We start from the raw sequence: 11,759 nt of genomic DNA on the forward strand, positions 1-11,759 counted from the left end.
AAATACAACCAAGTTAAATGAGCCGGTGCCCTAGCGATGGGTAACCCAGTGGGAAGTTGCAGTCTTCGCAACTAGAAGCCCTAAACCCGGGAGAAAATTCATAAAATAATTTTTGAGACTCCAGAGAAGAGTCATTGAGGTTTCTATGGCATTAGAATGCCAAAAAAAGGTTTAGAAAAATTTTTCGATTAGTACAGACGATTTTGGCTTAATAAGCCAAACAGAGGGCATTTTGGTCATTTCGTCTTCAGAGATGATTTTTGGCCGACTTGTCCAGTTAAGTAAATAATTATTATGATCTAAAATATGAATAAATATTGCTAAAAATTATGTTGAAAATGAGTAAAAAAGAAAAGAAAAGAAAAAAAAAATGAATTAAATGGGACTTATGTCATCACCATGATGTCATTAAAATGCCCTCCACCAATCACAACTCAACAAGCTATTATAAATCAAATAACAAGGGATAAATTGAGACAAAAATAAAAACACAAATATGCTCCTTCATGCCCAAACCAGCCGGCAACATAGGAAAAGTGAGAGAATAGAGAAAACCTCCATGGAAGCCTTGATCCCAAGCTTGCTTTCCGCCCAAAACCACCATAAAACCTCATCCTCCCTTCATAAAAATTTATCCTCACACCTAGAGCAAGACTTGGACAGCCAAAGAAAAGAGAGAAAGTGGAGTTGGCATGCTTGGGAATTTCTTCAATGGAGGTCAGTGCATATTAACCTTTAAATCTTGTTTATTCCTTGAAAGTTAGCTTAAATATGAGCAAATGATTAAGAGATTGAAAGAAATCATGTATAAAAGTGAGAGGTAAAATTTGGGCAGCACTAATAAGAGGAGGAATTGATGTGTTTTGTTGAATTAAAACTTGAATACAAGCTTTATATATATATATATATCCTTATATATCTAAGCATATAAAGCTTAGATATATATATATATATATATATATATATATATATGATTGATAACCTTGGTTGGTATGAATTTACATGAGAGTTGATTTTGGAAATTGGAGTTAGGGTTTGAGTTAATTTTTTTACCTTGGTGATATGGCTTGAGATTGATATTGTTGAGGCTGTTTGTTGATCATTTGAAGTGTTATGAGTAATAAATTGTAGTTGGGAGTGAGGAGGATGGAATATTGGAAGTGATGTTTCATGTGCAGGAAATTCAGACCTATGAGTCCAGGGTTTTGTTTGACCTATAACTGAAGTTGTGTGACTCCAATTGGTATAAGGCCAATTGGAAGTGAAACTAGACTCAAAATACCCCATTTTTCATGAAGAAACTATGCCCAAATTCTGTCCAAATCTTGACCAACTTACTGTCCCAATATGGAAATCCAAACACTGAATCCAGAAAATTGACCAAATGAATAGTACATGTTCATTTGGCCATAACTTTCTCTAGACAGGTCCACATGACCTGATTTTTATGTCATTGGAAAAATTAGACATAGGATTACAACTTTCATTAAGAACACCAAGCCCAGAAATGCCTCTAATCAAATGAAATTGCTAGCCCAAGTGAGGTCACCAAACTGACCAGAACCATTCTGCCCAGAATTTCCTGGACTAAAGCCCACCCGACCAGTTTTGGCAAAATGGCCATAACTTGGTCTATAAAAATCCAAATGCAATGAAACTAATGGAAAAAGTTTTATAAGACATAGACCTACAATATTGGTCTTTTGGCCAAAACCCAGAACCCAAAGAAATTAGGTCAAATGCTTAAAAGAACTTAGTACATCCAAACTTGGAAATTTATCCAATTTCATCTGACCCCAAATTAGTCTTTATAGCATATCTTTCACTAGAAAACTCCATTTAGGATGAGCCATACCTTTTTATAAACCTAAGACACAGGGATCTAATTTTATTTTAGAAACCTTCCTCAAATTATGAATGTAAGAACCCTAAAAATCCACTTGCAGTCACTGACCTGAACTGGAACCCGGAAGACATAGGGTACTAGAGTCTAAGCCAATTAAATTTGTATAATTAATTCTACAAAACTTGAAAAATTTTAATTAAAATTTTTGAGTGACTATAAGACATAAGGCAACAAATTATATGGAGGACTCTAAGTCTAAAAGTAACTACAACATGTCCAATTAAATTGGAAAAAGGTAATGCCAAAATCTGCCTAATTAAAGAGACAGAATTAGGAAATGAACCAGTTATGGTTATTTGGCCATAACTTGGGTTGTGTAGGTTCAATTGGTACAAAGCCAATTGGACATGAAACTAGACACATAATGGCACAACTTTGATGAAGGAACCTTGTCCAGAAACTAAACTTAGGATGCCCTAAAAATTGACCAAATCCGGGTAGCACCAATTCTGCCTGGGCAAAATGACCAAATGAACAGTGTTCATTCATTTGGTCATAACTCACTGTAGAAATGTCCAATTGACCTGAAGTTTGTATCAAGAGAAAGCTTAGACAATTTAGAACAACTTTCATAAAGAACACAAACTTAAATTCTGAACCTAACCAATTCAAATTGCTAGTCCAAGTTAGGATACCAAATCTGGCAGAACCAAATTGCCTAGAAATTCTGGGTACAAGTCAATCCGGCCAGTTATGGTAAAATAACCATAACTTGAGCTACAAAACTCCAAATGGAGTGATTCAAAAAGGGAATTAAAGAAGACACAATAAGGAACAACTTTGATGAAGGAAAGTTAGCCTAGTTTCCACTGTAAAATTGTCTAATGAAACAGTGAACTTAGGTAATCAAAACTGAAAATTTAGAAATGCATCTAGGAGACTTTAAATTGCAATTGGCAATTAATACTAGCAAATGTAAAACTCAAAATGTGGGATCTTGGTGTAATTAGAATTAACATATCCATTAAGTATAAAAAAGTCAACATTTTGGTTGATTAGTAAGGTAAATAGTAATCAAAATGATTAGCAAATTAAGATAAAGACCTAGAACCAATTCTAAGCTTAAATGCTTAGATTTGTATGACAAAATGTGGACTATGCATCTTAGTCCAAATTGTTAAAGGAAAATTAAGGCCATAAATTTGAAATCCATGAAATGTTTATGGATTGCTTGAAACATGAAAAGTAAGTCACCTAATTGATGTGAATAAATAGTTAGGGCTTATATGCCCATCACAAATAGAATTCATAAAATATTAGTAATTCAACTTGAAATATAAAATTTGTAATTACGTAAGTAGATTTTTGAATGTATAAATGAGAAAGGAAAAATGTTTTGAATACAATGGTACATGTGAACCATTGTTTTGAATTGTGATCAATATGAATGATATAATGAATAAATAAATGAATCATATTAATGTATGAATGAGACATTAGTTGTCATTATTGTAGAAAGGAAAAGTGCTTTGAGTACAATGGTATAAAAGGATAATTGATGTGAATTGTGATCATATAAATGATCAAATGAATGTATAAATTATAATTAAAATTTATCATGGAATAATAAAGTCATAAAACACAATATATTAATATTGAATGATAGAATGTGCCCTTGTATTACTTAGACATGTGTATCAAATTGGATAGATTGGCATGCCAATAGGGTATTATTTTAGCAGTATTACGAAAGATTTTATGCCTGTATTCATGGCTTTATGCCCACACTCATGGCTTTATGCCCGCATTCATGGCTTTATGCCCGCACTTATGGCTTTTATGCCCGATTATGTGTTATCATAGCTTTTTAGCCATACTGACTGCATACGTTGTTGAAGTTTTGGGTCCCATGGTATGACGGCCCGAGGCACAGCGGTGTCCAGTGCCAACGACCCGTTATCCAGTTTAGTCAGCCTGTCATAGGTTACTTGGGCAGTCTAATTTATTAAAATAAGTTACGAATATTAGAAATTAAAAATGCTAGAAAGCAAATAAATGAGTAAGAAGTTCTGAAATAAATTAGATTAGCTCCAAAAATTTGATTCTTAGAATGGTCTGAAGTAAATTAAATTAGTTCTAAAAATTTTAAATATTACAAAATGATTGTAAACAACTTAGAAAGTATCAAGGAAGTGATAAAAAGACTAGTAGAAGAGTTATAACTTAAATAATATTACAAATGTGACTTACATAAGAATATAAGTATAAGTTTAAATTTTAGATTAGTAGTATCTGGTACATTATTAATGCAAATTTCTGAACTGAGCACCTCCAAAGAAGAACATGGCAGGATAGAGGATAGTTAATATTAGAAACTAAATTAATTATAAATCTAAAATATTCGAACTATGGTTTATTTCTACCTTTATTTGTATACATTATTTCCTTGTTATATTATTGCACCACCAAGCAGCAATGCTTAGCGCGATTGATTTGTTTCCTCGCGCAGGGACTGAAGTTAAATCTCAGCGAATACTAAACTGAGATTTTGGAGTTCTGATCTGCCAGATTGATCAAGGTTGTCGCCTCCTCAGCAATGCATGTAGATAGGGCCCATATAGATCATATTATGTATTTTGTACATATAATTAATTATTACTTGTAATGTAAACTATGAATTTTATGTTGAAATATAGATTATGGAACTATAATTAATTGATAGATCATGTAAATTATGAAATTATGTAATTATTTTGTAAATTATGTAAATTAAGGAAATTTGAAAATTTTGCTTATGTAATTTGAGAATGTTTACATATGAATTGAGTATGAATGGATTTGTACAAATGAGTATGTGAATTACGAGAATTGAATGTGAGATGAATATGATGAGCATGAATGATGTTTTTATTGTAAAATATTATTAAAAATTTCAAGCAGATGAATAGTAAAATATGTCAACTGATAAAAAAATAGGAGAAACTCCGCTGGTTTCTCCGTAGAAAAATAATTGATATTAAAATATAACGAGATCAAATTATTAAAGAAATAAAGTAAGATAAGATAGGGTGCTCTGGCACCGAATGTAGCACGCCTTGCTCGGCTACACTGTAGTCGGGTGAGGGGTGTCACAACCAATCCATAAATCAATTGCTCATAGCAACTAATTTTTACAACCAATTGTATATCAATTGCTAACTTTGGAACCATTTAAAATAATTTTAAACAGTTGCTAACCATAATTTTAAGATTTTCCTAATATTATTTAACAATCGATTTAGCAATCAATTATAAATCAGTCATTAATAGCAGTCAATTTAGTAACTAATTCTTGAATCGGTTGTTAAATTTTAAAAATTTACTATTTTACTTAAAAAAACCAAAATTAAAAATCAATTGCTAGTAGCAATCAATTTCAGTTAGTTGGAAAACCGATTGCAAAACTGATTATTTTTTGTAGCATTCAATGTCTATGAAGTAGTAGATGTTTTCTAAAAATGAAGATAAGCAGGTTCGGTTGCTTAATGGAATTGAGGATTTATATGGAGGAGTTGTAGAAATAAAAGAATATATGAATTCCCACATTTTTATTCCTTTACTTGGAGGATTTACCTAATAGGTTTGAGATTAGGAAATAGTGCAAAATATAATGACTAGAGCAATCCTTCCGTTTTGTACTAGCTTTTAAAGAAAAGTTAGGCTTTGTCCATTTCTCCTATATAGTGTTAGAGTTTATCTTACATTGATATTAATCCAGATATTTATCGTAAGGAGATATGTTATCCTACATTAATTTAAGTAATAAAATAATATTAAATGTAAAAACTTGGGCGTTCCTCTCCCTTTGAATTACCTCTAATCTATTTTTTACGCACTTTCGTTTCACAACGGAAGCATAAGGTACTTCCAAAATCATCTACACATTTATTTGTCCTATACCATTTGATTGTGTTGCAATTTCAATCATTATTTTTGCTTTGTTAATTTTATTATGCATTTTTTTTTAGGAAAAGAGGGTGTTTGGATTAAAAGTCAAATTTCTAATTTTATCAATCCTGTAGTAAATAAATTACAATAACATATGTTGCAATGCAATTTGGCATTTGATATAGAAGTATTAGATATAATTTCTGAGCCAGAACGGATTTATTATTTATTTTTTTTAAGGGGAGACTAGAGGGACTAATTAATTAAAAAATTATGTATTTGCTTATTAATCTTTATACCTTGTAATCATGTTCTGCTAATTTTGCAGGAAGGATTTGGTATCATCTTATTGAACTAGATTACTTGATGTTAGTGCATTGGCTAAAGGAGATTAAAGTAGTCAAAATGTCTAAACTATTCCTACAGCACCATTCTCCACTCTCCACTATTTTAGTTGCTATTTTATCTCTTTTGTTAGTTTCTTTTTTTTTTTAAATTTTTGAATAAGTCATCTATTTTATTGGAGATTTAGTTACGACTCCTTTTGTATTTAAAGATCATTTGCTTTAATAAAATTAAAAAGTATACATTATTCCAAAACTCTTTATCCTTTTATGGTATCAGATCATTCCAACCACTCAAACAAGTAATTGATCCTGACAATTTTTTTTTTTCAACTGTCATGGGCTTTGCAAACTCAAACACTCAACCAACTATACTAAACCCAAACACTTCAATGTTTTCAGCTGATTCAACCTCTCAATTAACCCAGTTCAACCCTACATCTCAACTCCCCATCAAATTAACAAGCAGCGCTAACTTTGTGACTTGAAAAGCACAAGTCTCATCACTCATGCATGGACATGATCTATACTCGTACCTTGATGGTTACTCTTCTCCCCCACCAAAGACAATCATAAAGAACAACAGAGAGGTTGGTAACCCATTCTACAAAATCTGGTTTTGTTAAGATCAACTGAAATGCAATGCCTTAATGACATCAGTTGATCCTATTATTGCCTCTACCATTACTGTAACAGCTACCCTAAAATTGCTTGGGATGTACTTCACACATTATTTGCCAACAAATCTCCAGCCCGAATATTTAGCCTTTGTGATTCTCTCAGCAAAGTTTATAAAGATGACAAATCTATTGCCGAGTACTTATGTGACATTAGATCTCTTGTTAATGAAATCTCTGTAGCTAGAGCAACTATCTCTAATAAAGAGTTAGTTGTAAAAATTTTGAGTGGACTATGTTCAGAATACAAAGAAATTTCAACTGCCATTCGCTTGAGATTCTCCAATCTCCTATGAAGAACCAAACGTGGGAATTGGTACCCATAGACCCAACCAAAAATGTTGTTGATTGCAAATGGTTATTTAGAATTAAACGCAAACTAGATGGCATTATTGAGCAATACAAAGCAAGATTGGTTGCAGAGGGGTTCACACAGAGGTCGGGACTGTACTGCCACTTTACATTCAACGCAATTATCAAGCCAACAACAATTCGACTGGTTCTCACTCTTGCAGTCCAAAAACAATGGCCTATCCATCAACTAGACGTCAATAATGCTTTTCTTCAAGGTCATTTAGAAGAAGAAGTCTTTATGCACCAACCTCTGAAGTTTGAATGTCTTGATCAACCTAATCATATTTGCAAACTCAAAAAGGCCATTTATGGATTTAAACAGGCACCACGAGCATGGTACAATGAACTCAAGGATTTTCTGGTACACATGGGATTTTTCAAGTCATAATCTGACACTTCTTTATTTATTATGCAACCCTTTGGTATTACTGTGCATATCCTTGTTTATGTAGATAACATCATTGTCACTGGCTGCAACTCAACCATTATCAACCAGGTAATTGATTCTATATCCCAAAGGTTTTCGATGAAAGATCTAGGTGTTATCAACTATTTTTTAGGAGTAGAGTGCTTCACAAAGATGATGGTCTGATTCTTTCATCATGGACATTTTGAATGATACAAATATCCAAGATAGCAAAGGAGTGTTCACCCCAATAAGTTCTAATGTTTCCCTCTCCATTGATGAAGATTCACCGTTTGTTGACTCTACTGAGTATTGGCGAATAATTGGCAAGCTACAGTATCTCTCTTTTACTAGGCTTAATATATCATTTGCTGTCAACAAATTATCACAATTTATGCACTCTCCCAAAAAGACACATTGGCAAGTTGCAAAAAGACTCCTGCAGTGTCTCAAACAAACAACAACATATGGGTTAAAGATAGAACACCACAATGCATCAACTCTATATGTCTACTCAGATTCTGATTGGGCTGGTAATCCCTCTGATTGAAACTCCACTACTGGTTATATCTTATACTATGGAAACACTCCTATCAGTTGGTCTTCTAAAAAGCAATGTGTAGTTGCTAGATCCCCAATCGAGGGTGAGTATCGTGCAGTGGCTAGTGCTTTAGCTGAAACTAATTGGGTGATGAATCTTCTCTATGAGCTTTATGTTTCCCTTCCAAGCACACCAATTATTTACTGTGATAATGTGGGAGTAACATATTGTCACACCTTATCCCTTTGTAAGGCATAACATGATCCCTTAGAAAACCTAATGAACTACCGAATTTCACCTACTAATAACTCATTAAGTACCCTACAAGAGATTTTAAAACAATTTTCTTCCTTTTAAAAGTGGTGAGCATTTTCTAATAGGTATTAAACATTTAGTTAGAGTTTGAAAACTAGTTAAGATTTTTGTCCCATTTTATTTTTTTGCAAATTTTATAAAAATTTCGGCAGAGTGCCGTCTGTATTTTGAGAAAGCAGTTCTTCAAATACCTATAAAAAGCACTCCCAAAGTTTTATCTCAACCACTTCATCAATTCCACAACCATCCCAACCAATTTCAACATCATTTCTCAATTTCCAAAATTCAACAATCATCAAAATACCATTAATCAATTTCATTCAATTTAAAACAAAATACTTCCATTCATATTTCATTAAAGATAAAACAATTTATATACATTATTACAAAAATTTACATTATGAGAAATCCAAACCAAAATTTATCACAAACTTTATACAACTTTATACCACTTTATACAACTGCTCATAAATAATTTTACATGTCCATACAGTTACATACATTAAAATAGTTTTTACAATCAGGGTATAAAATATACCCGATAGAACTTCAGGATAGGTCGCTCCACAATCCTCAATGGCTTACTCTGCTGTTCCTCTAGTCTCTATATCTGCGACAGCAATAACAGCCATCGCTGAGTACTAGGACTCAGTGGTACACAACATACTAAAATAATCTTTATGCATAATTTAAATCATACTTATTCAAAAGTTAAACTGAATATGAAAAATAAATACAAAACATGATTTATATGCATTTAATTCAAACAATTTCATTTCGAAAGTCTTAAAACACATTTCCTAAAAACACACAGTTATATCATGCCATTCGAAACAAATATTATCTCAATAGCCATAGGCTAAGGAGAAATCACATCACAAGGCTAGCTAGCTCAAATATATGGGAATCTATTCTTTTTCTTCTTCTACTGGCACACACCTCAACACTTCAGCCAGAGAAGGAATCAAAATTCGAAACTGATTTCCCCCACTAGTCATGCTAGTGAGGTGTTCAAATATATGGTCATTACACTATGATTTCAAAACTTATCTTAACAATATACTAAACATTTAATGCTATTTCAAATATATACAAGTAACTTTCAACAATTTGAAACAAAAGCATAATAAATATTTCAATACAATTATGTCACAATTCAATATTTCAATTCATTCAAAACAATGTGCAAAAGAAAATTTACAGAAATTTTATGTTGTGCACAAACCTTAAGCGAGTCGCCTCTTGGCCTTGACTCGATCCCTCGGGTTCTTTACCGGTATTCTTTTCCACTGAAACACACAGTTTCACAATGTTTCAGTATCATAACTCATTATAAATCCAAAAATAAATTCAAATTCACTTATACCTAGCTTTAATATTCTAAACTTGACGTTCTTTAAATTTTGTATTTCAGGGTTACTATTCACGATACTATTCAAGTCAATTTTTTGACTTTCTAAGGCTTAATAGGTATGGGAATTCCAACTATACTCACATACCACATTTTGGTCACCAATTTTGTTGGTTTTGAATATTTTCTCAAAACTTAAGTCTTTTAGGTAAATTTGCAAATTTTCAATTTTGGTGCTTATATTGCATTGTTTCATTGGTTATTTTACTGTTAGAATTTGATAAAATTTTCTTCATAGAAAATATTCCCTATTGTCTTAACTTTATTCTCCTTTTTGAATCACCCCAATTGGAGTTTTGTAACTCAAGTTATAGCCATTTGAATCATGGCTGCCAGATTGGACTTAACCCAGATTTCTGGGCAAATTCTGATTCTGGCAGTTTTAGGTCACCAATTTTGGGTGACTAAATGACTTGGTTAAGGGCATAATTTGGGTTTATGTTCTTCATCAAAGTTTTAGGTCTATATCTCAGCTTTCAACTGGTAAAATTTCAGGTCATTTTGACCTGCCTAGCCCAAGTTATGGCCAAATGAATAAACACTATTTATTTGATCATTTTTGTACAAGTCAGATTGCCTAAGTTCGGATTTGGTCAATTTGTTCACTAGGTTTTGGTCACTTTTTGGGCATGATTCCTAAATGAAAAATGTGTCATTTTGTGTCTAGTTTCATTCTCAATTGGCCTCACACCAATTGGGCTTGTAAATTTTTAGTTTTGGTCCCTGAAAGGGACCTTGGTCCTACTATCTGCATACTGCCCACATTCAATCTGAATCTCCTCTCACTTCCAACACTTCCAACATACCTCAATTGGTAAAAAATGACCATTTCTCACCTCAAATAAAGTCAAACACACCATTTAACACATTCTCAAATTTTTCCTCCTAAAACCCTAGGTGCCAAATCCTAATTACCCTAATTGTTACATTTCACTAAATCTAAGCATACCAACATCACTCTATCACTCAATTAAGCTTCCTTACATAATTAATTGAGCTAAAACACTTCAACATCTCCTAACCCTATGGCTGCCAAATTCTCACTCCCATTATTCAAGCATAGTTTTCTTTATTTCTAATGAAATTTCATCACATTTAAACTTAAATTCATGCATTTGATAAAAATCTAAGCTTGAAGTTACACTTATCTCAATTTGTGAATTTACTAGTTCTTCAATTCTCCACTTTCCTCTTCCTTTTTGTTCACAAGATACTTATCAAGATCCAAGAATAAGATTTACTTAAAGGAGTTAGGAAATTTATAGAATAAAATCAAGCTTTTAAAAGCTTAAGATGGGTGTTAACGGTGGAAAGGAATGAGAGAATTGAGAGAGAAAGGAAGGGACGGCAAGGAGAAGATGAGAGGATAAAAAAATTATTTTTCTTTTTAATTTTAACTTTATTTATGTCACAATTATCTCTAATTTTTATAATTTACAAATTTAAAGTGATTAGGTCATGCATGATGTCATACTCCTATTTTCTTTTCTTTCCTTTTTCCTTTACTTTTCTATTAGTTCTTTAATTTAATTCCTGATTCTGAAATTTTCTTTTCTCCGATTTTATTTGACAGTTAGGTCAGGAGTCAGCTCTCGGGGTCAATTGACCAAATTGGCCCTCGCCGGTTCGACCCAGTTTGCAAATAATTCAATATTTCTTCTGGATCCCTGACCTAATTATTTGACTGGCTTAATAATTCCTTTTCGTGATTTTCTCTTTTCCACTGTGTTCGCAATAGTCCTAAGGACCGCAGCGTCACATTTTACGGTTCGAAATTTGAGTTTAAATCGACTTCGTAATCCTTCCCGAGAAGGTCACCCATCGCTATGACTCTCGGCTCATTTAACCTCTTATGTTCTGTTTTTCTTATTTATACTTAACCATTTGACAATTACTAATTATTTGTGTTTAGGGTTTATCTAGTTGTCTTAGATGTGG

Source organism: Hevea brasiliensis, chromosome 7 (genome assembly GCF_030052815.1).
Source record: "Hevea brasiliensis isolate MT/VB/25A 57/8 chromosome 7, ASM3005281v1, whole genome shotgun sequence".
Classification (NCBI taxonomy): domain Eukaryota; kingdom Viridiplantae; phylum Streptophyta; class Magnoliopsida; order Malpighiales; family Euphorbiaceae; genus Hevea; species Hevea brasiliensis.